The sequence below is a fragment of the Halichoerus grypus genome, chromosome 9 (assembly GCF_964656455.1).
Source record: "Halichoerus grypus chromosome 9, mHalGry1.hap1.1, whole genome shotgun sequence".
Classification (NCBI taxonomy): Eukaryota; Metazoa; Chordata; class Mammalia; order Carnivora; family Phocidae; genus Halichoerus; species Halichoerus grypus.
In genome coordinates this window covers 40,469,654-40,484,523 of record NC_135720.1, presented here as the reverse complement: position 1 = coordinate 40,484,523, position 14,870 = coordinate 40,469,654, and the positions used below count along the sequence as shown (strand labels likewise).

Below are 14,870 nucleotides of genomic sequence, written 5' to 3'. Positions count from 1 at the left end.
GCCATTATATTCTGCACCATAATCAGCAGTAAGGGGGAAAAAATGCCAGTTTCCTTTAAGAATATCATTAATAAAGCAGTAGAAATATTAATTTTATTAAATCTAAACCCTGCTATACACAACTTTTCACTGTTCTGTGTGACAGATAAGGCAGTTCAGCTACATACCAAAGTATAATGATAGTCTAGAGGAAAAGCACCTGGGCAGTTGTTTGAGTTGTAAGATGACCTAGCCACATTTTTCATGGGGACTGTTCATATTTGAAATAATGACTGACGGACAGGGAATGGTTAATCAAACTTGGGTGTTTGGAAGGCATGTTGTCAAATATAAATGAAGTGAGCTGTCATTTTAAGGAAAACAAGTGACAGTATGTGTTACCAGTAATAAAGAATTTGAGCTTTCATACAAAATTTAGAATGTTGGGAAACCAGTTATGTGCCACAGCGAATTTCATGAATTCCAAATAGCAGATGTTGAAAGACTTATCTGAAATCAGTGGTAATATTAATAAATGGATTTTTTTTGCTATAAATGGATTTTTTTACATTATATAATGAAATGTATTAATCTTTGGAAGATTTGCATAACTCCATGAATTGAATCTTCTGATTATCAATGCATGATGTTACTACTATATATATATATATATATATATATATACACTATATATGTATACACACACACACACAAAAGATCTAAAGATCCATTCAAATTCAAGGTAGGTCAGTAGCTTTTAATATGAGAGAATATGAAAAATTCATAGACATGGTTTCAGATTCTACACTACAACTAACTTTTGAAAAACTACCACTTGTTGAGTTTTGGGGTAGTATTAAAGCAGAATATCCACATTTATTTGAAGAAGGTTTTAAAATAAATCCTCCCTTTTCCAACTATATAATTTGTGTGAGGCTGAATTTTCTTCATAAATTCCAACCAAAAGAGTATATTTCAATAGATGGAATACAAAAACAGGAATGAGAATTCAGCTGTCTTCTATAAAGCTAGACTGTATATATATATATATATATATATATATATATGTCTTCTATAAAGCTAGACTGTATATATATATATATATATAAGAGTTTTGCAGAAATTTAAAGCAATGCCACTTCTCATTAATATTTTTGATTTTAAAAGTTATTTTTCATAAATGTTACTTTGTTAACATGTAATAGATTTATTATTACCATTTTAACATATAACATTTGTTTTAATTTTTATATGATATATAATATTAATAGTTACAGATATAATTCACAAAAGCTCTTTGGGGTTTTCCACAATTTTTAAAAAATGCAAATTAGTCTTGAGACCAAAAGGTTTGAGAACCTCTAAAAATCAATGATCTGAGAATCCTTAAGTCAGAAAAAAAAAAAAAGTACAAGGTAAACCCCAAATAGGTTGACATAAGGTGATAATATAGATAATAGTAACAAACAGCAGAGAAATCTAATAAGGCTAAAAGATAGTTCTTTGTAAAGGTCAACAAAATTGATAAGCCCCTAGCTCAACTGTTCAACAAAAAAGGCGAAAGAACATAAATTATCAAAATCAAGGATGCAAGGGATTCATCACAACAGATTCTACCAACCCTAAAGAAAGGGAAATTTCATAGAACTCTAAGGCAGTATTGAGTGTCCTTTTGAAAGATATTGTGAATTTAAAGTGAAACCAGTTACCTACGTTGTGTATTTCTTTTCCAGTAATGTTCAATTACTTTGATTTACCTAGGAGTAACTGGATAATTAATCAGGGTTGTGGAAGTGTCAGAACAAACAAATTGGAGATAGTGAGAGAGAGCAGGTGGGTTATGAGGGTTTGTACAACCATCCACTCTCCCTAACATCATCAGAGTGAAACAATTATCAGGGACCTTTCACTTCAAATCTACTGCTAAATATGGTATGAAAGGGACACATTTTTCTGACGGTCCTGGCCATTTGTCCATGACCTCCATGGTTTTCAGTGGAAGAAGGAAATGGTAGAGGCCCACTGCCCTGATAATTCTACCTGGCGTTTGTTTTTGTTTGTTTGTTTTTATTCAAGTATAATTAACAGACAGTCTTATATTAGCTTCAGGCATACACTATTCAACAATTCCATACATTTCTCAGTGCTCATCAAGATAAGTATACTCTTAATCCCCTTCACCTATTTCACCCATTCCCCTACCTACCTCCCCTCTGGTAACCACCAGTTTGTTCTCTGTATTTAAGCAAAATTAAACTACTGGGACTACACCAAAATAAAAAGCTTTTGCACAATGAAGGAAACCATCAACAAAACAAAAAGAAAACCTACTGAATAAAAGAAGATATTTGCAAATGATATGTCTGATAAGGAGTTAATATCCAAAATATATAAAGAACTTATACAACTCAGTACCAATAAAAGAAATAATCCATTTAAAAATGAGCAGAGGGCCTGAATAAACATTTTTCAAAGCAAACATACAGACGAAAAACAGACACATGAAAACATGTTCAACAACAATAATCATCAGGGAAATACAATTTAAAGCCACAGTGAGATATTACTTTACATCTGCTTGGCTTTTGGCTTCTGCCTCCCTGTATTTTCAGCAGTCATTCAACCATGAATACTGCTAGTTCAGGTATTTCATCCCCTAGTGGGATATTGAAAACTTCTCTCTCACCCTGCTCAAATGAAAACTTGGTTGTTATGTATTTCTTGAGCCTCACAGAGTTCTTATATGAGAGAGTAGGCCCCTTTTTCCTGGTGACAGGAATCAGTGTGACAAAATTTCAGACACCAAAGATTTGATAGAAGTTAGAACATCATGACCAACAAAGTCAATAACATTGTCCTCATGCAATCTTACTTATCTTCTAAAAGGCTCACTGTAGGGTCATTATACTTTTGATCTGTAAGCCAGCAAGAGATCAATTCTATGCAGGCTGATGATCTATCTTTAGAGCTTGTTGGAGTTCTTGGCTCTTCTAAAGTTCATCATGTGAAATGTTTCGGTATCTTTGACAATGTTATCATCCAACAAGCACATGAGCCTACTCAACACTACTGGTCTGTACTAAAATATAGTACTGGGCTCTGTTGCTCTAGACAGAAAATCTACCTCAAAAAAACATAAATCTGCATATCTAATTCATTTCTTTCATAGTGTCATTTGGTATTGGTAATTATAAGTAACTATATTTATAATAGCTAACATTGGTTGAGTGCCATCCAAAATATATTATGTGTACTAACTCATTTAATCCTCCCAGCATTTTTATGAGATGGGTTCCTGTTTTAAAGGTAAGGCAACTGAGTCACAGATGGAGTAAGTAACCTGTTCAAGGTGAAGGTAATGTGTATCAGAGCTGCAATTTGAATCCTTCCATCCTGGCTCTAAATGTTAGTAATAACCACATGATATTGCCCCAATAATTAACTGGGCTTAAATAAGACAGATGATTTTTTAATAGATTTTTCATCCTGTTTCTCCTAAAATTTTATTTTAGATTACCCTGTATTTAAAATATTATAGATCTGATCATTTAGCTTAAGGAAGTTATGTTTGCATGAAAAAGAATCTGACTGGCTGACTAATGGAATTCTCTAAATCCTCCTTCCTGTATTATAGTCAGAAAAAAAAAAGTAAATTTAATCCATATGAAATTGCTGTCATTTTACCTTTTTGACTAACAAAATGGTGGTTCAACTTAATATAATGGGGAAGCTACAAGTCCATATTTAGTCTAGCTCTCTGCTTTATTTCAGTATTATGAGGATTTTCACTGTCATTCATAATCTCTTTTATGGCTTCCCTTCTGTCGGGAACAAACACTATTTCTTGGTGAGAGAGCAAGTCAGGGCCAGAGGCATGGACTGTAACTGAGGGAGAGAATAATTTCTTATAAGATGGCACTTGGCCCATGATGTCTGAAGCCTCCTGACCTTGGCCTCATTTGCCCTATGAGCTCCTCAGTCCAAGTGCCCAGTAATGTGAGATGTGATTTGCCTCAGAAAGTAGATTCAGTCCAAGCTTTTATTATTTTACTGTTTTTTCAAAGAACCTCCTCTTGAAATCCAACAGCAAAAGTCAGTTTTTCTGATTGAAAAGTTAATTATAATGCTTCTGAGAATACTGTCAGACACTCAGGAATCATAATACCTACAATGTGCTAAATTCCTCATTTCTTCCACAGGATTTTTCAATGCTAAAAACAGCATTGATGCCAGTTTTCCTGGCAAAGGCACTGCAAATTGACAATCAGACGAATACAGCTAATGTGTTTACTGAGTGTGAACAAGAAAGGTTGTCATATCCAGAAGTTCCAAAATAGTTTTCTTTCTTTAGAAAATGCGTATCTCCCCAGGACAAGCAGCAGTTCTCACATGTTTTAGTCTGTGTCATTGACCACCGCTGAGTCAGAACAGAGGTGACTTCTGCGCTATTCCAAGTGCCATTTTCTGTACTTGACAAGTGTAGCAGTCTGGATATCCTCACCACATGAGAAAATTGACACAATGGTCATTTTAAAATTTCCCCAGCAAGCCTACAGAAGGTATGAGGGTATGAGAGGTGGCACCCAGAAGATAAATGGTAGGGTCAGGGAAGAGGAACGTGGTTGTTACTGCTGACACAGACCATTCTTCCTGTCAGCAAGATATCACCAACATGTCTTTCACTGTGAGGTGATATGTTTCAGAGATACAAATAAGAGAATATAATTTCTGTCCACTTTAGAAAGAGATAAGTATGAACACCTAAAAATGACACATCAGTAGAAGCAGACTGTAGAACAGTTGGTTTTAAAATTCCCTCCCCCCAAATTTCTAACAACAGTTAACAAAATGAGTGTCATTAGATAGGAAGATGTATAATCTTATAGGTCTTTTGGAAGCCATCTCTGTCAGCCATCACATATTAATGTATCATGCTGGAAAATTGTCTACAATCAGAGTGATGAAAAGAAAGTAGAAAACAAGCTACTAATAGCTGGGGAAAAAATATAAGAACTTTCTTCATAATAGTGAAATAATCCTGCTCTTGGCAGGAATTTAGATACCATATAATCCAATTGTCTTCTCTTTACAAATAAGGAAACTAAGGCCAGAAAAGCTAAGCAATATGTATTTTTAAAAATCATTTTATTAAAACTCAGTACAACCTTCAATTTTAAGAATTTTTTTTAATTTTGTTTCTGTCAAGATTACAGAATGTCTGAGCTACCAAAAATTGACTGAAAATTGAAGATTGCCTGCTCTGTTTCATACTTGGAAACCAGTGAGGTATACTCTGTGTGATTCTTAGGAAAAGAGAGAATATGCTTATCCTTTATGTCTCCTTCTTCAGATATCCCAATTAGCAAAGCTCTCAACAAAAAGATAGGCATTAAGACAGTTTCTTATGGAAAAATAAGTGATTTTGCAGTTAAAAGAATTAGATTCCAAACAGTCAAGGCTGTTTGTTATGGGGTACAATTCTGCCTCAGCCCCACTTTGCTACATTATAAAATATATTTAATACTTCCTGACCTGCTACAAAGTCCTTTGAGACCAGATTTAAGCCTTGAACTGAATTATTCCCAATTCATGACTGCACACATTTACTTTATTTTGGTCAAATTCTATTTTATTTTATTCTTTAATGCAGATTCTGACTCAGTGGGTCTGGGCTAAGCCTGGGATTCTGCATTTCTTTTTTTTTTTTTAAGATTTTTACTCATTTATTTGAGAGAGTGAGAGAGAGAGAGAGCACGAGCGGGGTGAGGGGCAGAGGAAGAAGCAGACTCCCCAAAGAGCAGGGAGCCCAATGTAGGGCTCAATCCCAGGACTCTGGGATCATGACCTGAGCCAAAGGCAGACACTTATCCAATTGAGCCACCCAGGCACCCCCAAAATTCTATTTTAAACAGTAAAATTAAATTATACAAAGATTAAATATAAAGAATAATAATTCACAGGGTTATTTAGGACATTAGATGAGACACTATACATTAAAGCACAAAATAATACATAACAAATATGCTAAATATTTGGTATCCTTTATTCATTAATTAATATATTCAATAAATATTGAGTATTCTATGTAAAGCACTACTCTGGTGGGGTTTTTTTTTTTAGTAATAGAGCAATGAACTTTACCCAAATCCTATCTTGAGACTCCATTACTACAAATGTCTTTAATAAGAAGGAAAAGAGGTGTTATTATAAATGAACGGTAAACCTACCCTCAGTTGGGGTTTATGGAAAATAGATAGTTCATGACAGCTGGTGTATAAGAAAAGACTGATGAGAACTATTATTTTCCCAACTGGACATAGATCAAAATAGAGAGAGAAGGGGAGAGGGAAAAGGAAAAAAAGAGAAAGAGAGGAGGAAGGGAGAGAGGAAAGAATAAATTGGCTAATGTTTTTGTAACATTTCTTTCTTATCAAATCCCTCCCAAATCACCCGCACTTCTCATCCACCTACCTCAACACATTATTGTTCTCCTTTCTATTGACTTATCACTGTGGCCTCCTTCTAGATACCATGAGTACACAAGCTATATCTGGACTCCTTCCAAGCTTGCTGTCATCACAGTGTTTTCACATAATGGGCACTCCAAAAATACTGTTATATTGATGAAGTGGTGAACGAGTGAATAAATAAATGGAATGCATTGAAAGTCAGGTTTTAATTTTTCTTGTTATCTATATAAATCTGATCATCAAATTGCTCTCTATCAGCAACAATTCCCCTGGAAAATAAGTGAGGTCTCTCCCCTTGGCTGGAAGACGATTCTGCGCCCACACTGTTCAAATCTTACTTGCACCATGTTCTGGTCCTTTCTGGGACAACAGTAGGATTATTAACAGTCATTTGATACAACCAAATCTCTCCAGTTAAGAAATTCCTCCCAGAACACTTCTGAGAAATTACCAACTAGCCTCTTCTTGAACACATATGATAAAACTTGCCTTCTGTAATACATTACAATCCACTGCTGGTTAACTCTGATTAACAGAATACACCTCTTCTTATATTGAGCCCAAGCCTTCTTTTCTCTTTAATATTAATCTGATAGCACTAATTCTGTAGCCTTGAGCAGCATATAACAAATCAGCTCTTCCTCCTTCAGAATATTATTTACAATTAACTATCATTTCTCATCTTAGTCTTTGCTTCTATATACTAAGCATCCCAATGCATCTAAATTCTATCTCAAATATGACACTTAACTAAATACCAAAGGAAAAGTTGACCCTATCAATGCTGAGCTCTTAGCAGTGATAGAGGAAAGTTATTTGCTAAACTAATTTCACTGCAGAAATGTAAATAGTAATAACTCATTACATTTTTCAGTGCAAATATTTTTAAGAAATATATATTTTTTTATTTCGGAAAACCCTATGCAGGCATGGCTGACGTTATTTCAAATCACAGTGATATTACTTGAGAAAGTTTTGACTTTGAGAGTGATAAAGAAGGATAATGTCTGATTTCCAGGTTGTATGATTGATGGTTGAGACAGGGGTGTGTGTGGGGTGGAGGTATATCTTTTTTACGAAATTTTTGGTAAAAAATATATTTATGTGCCCCTCAAATCTTTCCCATAGGTAGCATATTATCTTGAAGCTAGATTTTATAACCTCAAAGACTTGTGAGTCTTTTATTTATTGAAAACTTGAAATAGCTAGTTGTTAAGAGATCAGTTAAACTAAATAGTCCCTTTAGACACCTAGAAGCATCACTGGGGAATATGGTACAAGATAGCTAAAAATTTTAGGTTATTTCCATGTGTATACTATACAGCCAGAAATTACTGGAGTCTTGGGAAACTGACTTTACTCATTGCAGAATGATCCAAATTATATTGAATTGTAAAAGTAACAATGAAACTTAGAACACTCTTTACTATGGGGTAAGCATTAAAAATAGTATTTGATTACTAAAAATTTGGTTGCTTTAATTAGTCTTTGAATTTTTAGTATATCATATATAAATGTTACCTTTTTATAGGTTTTACCAAGGCATTTAATGTCATGAAGTCCTATTCTAATAATGGCACTCCTGTTCAGCAAAGGCATTTTTTACATGTTTGGTGATTTTTTTAAAAAAATCTTTGTTCTATTAGGGAAAAGGATTTATTAAAATCTTGGATCTTCTCATAAAATTCATTATCAAATCTGTTGAATTCTATGTCACTTCATTTTTTAACGCCTTTAGCATACAATTTGCTAATTTACTCTTGGAACCATGAAAAACACTGTAAGGAAGGGAAAAAGGGGGGGGGAATTGGAAGGAGAGATGAACCATGAGAGACTATGGACTCTGAGAAACAAACAGGGTTTTAGAGGGGAGGGGGCAGGGGGGATTGGTTAGCCCGGTGACGGGTATTAAGGAGGGCACGTACTGCATGGAGCACTGGGTGTTATACGAAAACAATGGATCGTGGATCACCACATCAAAAACGAATGATGTATTGTATGGTGACTAACATAACATAATAAAATTTAAAAAAAAAAACTGTAATCTTCGCGAATTCAGATTATTTTGACTACACAGAATAAATATTTTAGAAAAGATTATCTCTTTCGTCATTTGAATTGCCTTGATTTTCCATTGTCTTGTGATTTTTACCTTTATAACATCATAATCTTGAAGCCTGGCTCTGTCACTTACCAAATTGGTAACTTTGGTTAAGTTATTTAATGTACCTGAATGTGGGTATCATCTGTACAATGGGGATGAGATCAAAGGTTCTTTAGAAAAATTAAATGAAGTCATGTATGTCGATTGCTCAGCACAGTTCCTGGAGTCTCTTACACACTCAATGATAGTTTTTATTGTTTTATTAATTATTCATTTTGGTATCATATTTGATGAGATCATTGTTGTTATCCTCTTTAAAACTCTTTTTCTCAGTAATTTTGGGTATAATAAAAGGAGAAATATACTGTCAGAGTAGCATCCTGATGATTTTCATAATCATTAAAATGAGTCCAGCTATAATTCAACTATAAGAATCCCACACACCTTTCCATAGTAACTTTATAAATCATTCTTAATAACCTGTTTTGGCTTTTTAAGTATGAAAAACCTTGCTTATTCAGTGCTGTCATAACCAAGACACTTCTTCATGGGCCCAAGCTTGTCCAAGCTGAAGTATTACACCTATGCATACAAGACAGCCCAAATTTGGAAAAGTTTTTCAAAAGACAGCAAGGTCCCTTCAAATTCTATGATCTTTAGCAAAGTTGTTATTTTAGACATGGTTAAGATACTCATCAAGATGTCACTGAGAATGTAGTTCCATATGTACTGAAACCTGTACTATGTTTAGCCTTCAGCCTCAAATGTGATCATCTGTCTTGGGTTCCTAACCTGCTAGAAAGACTAAATGATCAATAACTGAGAGAATTCCATTCAGTTCTTTTATCCAAATATGTCATTCTACCTTCCCAAGTCACACCGGGACCTGGAGAGACTAGTCCATTTATTCAGCAAATCAACAAGTATGTGAGAGCCAGAATAAACAAAGAGCAAGAACACAGCAATGAACAAGACAGAGATCATTCTTGCCTCTTGAATTTATATTCTAGCAGTAATTGTAAACCAAACACCAGCTTAAAAAAGGCAAAATTGTGGCAACTGAAATGAGTAGAATGAATGATGCAACAAACATTGAGCTGAAATAGAGAATAATGTTGAAGGGTGGTGGGGATGAATGATAATGGTAAGGAATCTCCTTCAGGTAGCAGAAATGCTGAGAATGGGGTGTAAAACCCTAAAATTAAGAGTTGAAAAAAAGGTCAGTCATATTGGGTCTTATGTAGAAGTTTTAGAACTTATTCTAAGTGTAACCAGAAATCACTGAAATGTTTTATATCTGGAGTGGTGTTATTTATGTTTTAAGATCACTTTAAGATTTTCTCTATATAAAAACTTGTTTAAACAAAAATGCCTTTTTCGATAAATTTGATTTTTTTCATTTTGGAAATAATGACACTGCTAAGAGTCAGTTTGATAAATATATATTGGACTTCTGTCATGTAACATGTCATGTGTCATTTACACATGGGTGGTGTAAAGATGAGTGAAAAATGGTCCATATGTTTGTCCATTAGCTTATTCTAACTGTTGAACACTCACATGTGTTGCTTTTTTGCTGTCTATAAAGTCATTTAAATTTCAAAACCAAATAGCATACTAGAATTATACTACTTCTTCACAGGTCCAGTACCGTAACCCCTGTGCCATTCAAAGAGGAATGTTGCTAGCATCAAAATCAAGTGTATTTTCTTTTCTAATACTCTGTCATATTCTAGTTTACTTTGTATTTTAAACATGACAAACTCATACAATTTTTTTTCTCCCAGAATTTCAGCTCTTTTCCCTCTTGGTGAAAAAATAATCTGTATTCACAATATTCTAGAATTTTCCATTATTTTAAAATCTGGTAATACACAGCATGGAAACTCTTTTTATTTTATTTTTTTTTGGAGACAGACTGTCCCTGAGCCCACCAGTCCCCTTCTCCAACCTGAACTAGTTGTGCTCTAGATTGGCTGCCCAGCTTACATGCAAACACTTCCCTTTCCCTGGTTCCTGAGTTCAATTCTCTTGGATCTTAGAACTTCCACTTTCATGGTTTTCTCCCACAACTTACTAGAATAACATCCTAAAAAACTTCTCAAGAAGAAGTGCATAAACAGTAAGCCTTCTCAATCTTTATATGTCTGAAAATATTTCTATTTAGCTTTCACACTGAGTTGACAATTTTGGCTGAGTATAGAATCATAAACTCAAAATCTTTTCCCCTCAGAACTTTAGAAGCATCCCTCCACCACCCCCACTGACTCAAAGCAGAGGTCCTCATTCTCCTTGTTTGGCCTCTATTTTCTCCTTCTATTCTTTCTCCTCATTATCTATCTGGTAAATTTTGGAATTTTGTATTTATTCTTTCTGTGTGGAAAGTTCATGATGATGTAATTTTCATGTATCCTGGCCAGGCTAGGGTTAGAATTTCCAGTCAGAAGACATTTTGTTTGTTCAGCTCTGGGAAATTTCATTATATTATTTTTGGATCATTTTCTCCCTTTCACGTTTTTATTCTCTTCTGGGACTCCTATCTAGTAAGATGTTCAGACACTGGACCTTTTGGAGTAATCCTCTATTTCTCTTATCTTTTTTTTTTTTAATTTCCTCTTTGTTTTCTTCATATATATTGGAAGACTTCACCAATTTTGTCTTCTAGCTCTTCATTAAACCGTATTTTGGCAATCTTTCTGTTTTTTAAATTTCCAGAAGCTCCTTCTGTTTTCTCTAATCATTCTTTTTTATTATTTTTCTCCTAGTTATATAAATATAACTTCTGAATTTCTCTAAAAATAAAAATTATAAATTTTAATATTCTCTTCTGTTCCCCAAATTATCTCTGCTTGCTCTGGGTCTTGTTTTGTTAATTATGATCTTTCTCTTACATGCTGCTGGTTTTACTCACATGCCTAATGATCTCTACATGTCTCTTTATTTTAAATAATGAGTGAATAGACTGATGATTCAAAGTAGCTGAATGGCTTCCTTTGCTGCTGAATTTATACATCTATTTTTAAAGGGAAGGAAGAAAGAGCTCTCAGTCACTAGGCAGAGCCTGTCAAAGGGGACATTTCAAATTGGAGAGTCCAGATGAGAAGTCTGCCTGGAAGCTTGGGTCCCCAGATATCAACATAAACAGGGTTTTAATCTAGACACCAAAATCTACCTCAGGCAAACTCAGTGGTTCCTCAGAAAATCTGTTCAATTGCTCTAGAGAAAGCCCTTTGCTGTATTTTTTTGCACGTGGGTAAATCCCAACTTACTGTCATTAGCACATAGGCACGGGCAGGTGGAAGGGGCAGGACCAGAAGAACAGCTCCAAGAAAATATCCTCAATGGCTCTGATTTCAACTCCACTCCTCACCCCCAAGTTTTTAACTAGAAGATTAGCTTCTTCCTCCCTTGCAGCCCTGACATAGAGTGCTCTGGACCATAGTTTTTTTTTGTTCTGTTTAGTCATCCCTTCATGTCCATCGGCCTTCTGCTGCCCAGAAATGTGTTCCACTGTTGCCTTGCTAAAGAGCGTATGTGATGGGAAATAATGTTGCAGCCATCTTTGGAAAATACAATCTGCCACACTACTAAATACTACAGAAATAGCTACTAGTCAATTTCAGGAGAGCATGAAATGGGGCAGGTGTTGGGTAAGGTGGGGGGTACAGACAGAAACAACTCATTTTACCTCTATATTCCCAACTCAGGAATTGAGTTAAAACATACTTATTCAGAAGACATTCAGAACATAAGGTTTCCTAATGTTTAATTTTTGTCTATGTATTTTCTACCCTTTATTATCTGCTCTTTATATTCATTAAGACCTTTAAGATCTTGGGGAAAAAATGCTACCTCCTCTATTCAATTCAACTTAAAGAGTATTTACTGATATTGACTCTGTTCCAAATGTGCTCATAAATTTTATATTATCTCCTCTTCCACTCAAAAATGAGTATTCCCTGATTTAAACACACAACCCATTTTGTAGCTTTTTATCTGCTTATAATATTTATGTTGTATGACTTGATGATAAGGTCTATGAAGTAAGGTCTCCCATTTTTATATGCCACCTAATGCCAAACACTTAATAAGTATTTGTTGGATTAATAAGTTTGTCTCAGAAGCTCAGAACCTAAATATTACAACTTTTAGTGAGAGAAACATTCCTCAGGCATATTTACCTTTGTTTTACCAAAATTCTTAAAAATGTGGTTATATTATTTCTCAACCTACAGAATATAAGTGCAGTGAAATGAAAGAACTCTCCTGAACTATGAAGGGAAAAATGACTTAAGGAGCCAATCAATAAAATCATAAAACTGAAAAATTATCAAGAACAATAGCCTGAACTTGTAAATGCACAACAGTATGCATATATTTAGAATATTCAGCGTATGACAAACAAGCAATATGAGACTTGAAATACATAACCATGGCATTATGGCATTAGGACTAAGTATGGGAATTAGGTGGTCCAAATGCTTAGGTTCAAACCCCAGCTCCTCCATTTAATGACCACATGGCTTTGCAGATGCTGTTTTTTCCTATTTGAGCTTTTGTTTCCCCATATTTAAGAATAGAATAATAATGACTATGAGTCTTATAACATGGTAAAACTCAATAAATGTTATTATCATATGCTTTAGTCTTATACACAAAAATTACTTTAGATACTTTCAATTTAAGAAAAGTGTGAATAGTCGTCTAGAAAGATTTCCATCTAAAATGAATCAAAAAGGAAAAAAAAATCAGGAAGTGTGAGAAGAAATTGATGTTCATATAACCCCTACCATTTTTAAGCAGCTGTTGTATTTCAGGCACTACTATAAGAATTATGTATAAATTTCCTCATTAAAAACAGCACTATCATAGGTATTTTTACCTTCCTTCTATATAAGAGAAAACTATGATTCAGAGATAATCCTCATTTATTTGTTAATCATTCAAATAACATTTTTGAGATTATACTGTCTGCCAAATGCTAGCATAAGAAGCAGAGCCTACAGACATAAATCATCTTCTAGCCACCATCATTTATTTCACAAACGTATTTAACTGAAATTATTTTCTACACTAGATAAGTGATTTATTATTTTATATAAACATCTAATATAAATTTTCAATGTGACAAACTAATGTACTTAAAAAAAAAAACTAATGTACTTAATATTTACTAAAACATGGCAAATCAATATTCAATAACATCTACAGATAAAAAAACATGAAAAGGGAAAAAATAAAAAAGTATAAAATAAATCTAAACCTTTCAAATACAAGTGTTTTATCTTATTTATTTTTGAGAGAGTGAGATCTCAAGCAGAGGGTAGGGGCAGAGGGAGAGGGAGAGAGAGAATCTTAAGCAGACTCCATATTCAGTGCAGAGCCCAATTCAGGGCTCGCTCTCACAACCCTGAGATCAAGACCTGAGCTGAAACCAAGAGTCAGACGCTTACCCAACTAAGCCACTCAGGCACCCCTTGAATACAAGTATTTTAATATGCAGGTCAAAGCACATACAACACTGCCCAAAGGTATTCAAATTATTCTGTTAAACCATGATTTTATGGCATTAAATATTTCCTAAAATAGAAAACTTGAAATCTGTCATTATCTAAAAATTTTCTTCATAATATTTCCCTAACAGGATTTAACAATGTAAATATAGCACAGTTTTTTCAGGGAAAGAATGGTCCACCCCTTTTCCTGTTCTTCCTAGATGTTCTGGGTATTTGGTTATTTGTTACCCTCTTTATCATTTTTTAAATTTGGCAACTCTGGAATCATTTAGGCAAAGGGCTAGATCTCAATGTCGTTTTAATGGGACATTTAATAAATACCATGATATATTGGCTTACTTGCATGGACTCTCAAAACTGTGGTTACTTGTCAGCTCTTGAAGGTTGCTTTCATTGGGCTGAATGTTTGAGATGTGATTCAAGTGGCTTCTTCCTCTAATTCCCACCGTGGGAGGAGTTTCCTGGCTTCAGTGCTCTCTTGGCAGAAAATGATGTATTCAAAAAAGAGATATTTGGTCCAGGCATTTTAAATTTTTTTCCATATTCATTACTTTATCATCCAATATCTAAACCATTACTGACAATGTGGCAAAAACCACACTACCTTAGAAGATAAAATCTAAGGATCTGATGCTAGCCTTGACATTTCTTAGCTTTGTAGCCTTGGTTAAGGCATTTAACCACTGGGTCTCTCAGTCTCTTCACCTGTCATTTGGGTTATAACATATCCACCTTGCAAAGACTGAGCAAATTAAATTAAATCATGTTTATGCAAGCAATCTGCAATATTTAAGGTACATG

The 14,870-nt window shown here is 34.3% G+C and overlaps 1 long non-coding RNA gene across 1 annotated transcript in view; it reads right to left on the bottom strand.

Moving 5' to 3' along the window:
- LOC118533343 (uncharacterized) overlaps positions 1-14,870 on the bottom strand; it is a 193,447-nt gene that overhangs the window by 26,754 nt on the left and 151,823 nt on the right. The gene's annotated exons all lie outside the window — the stretch shown is intronic.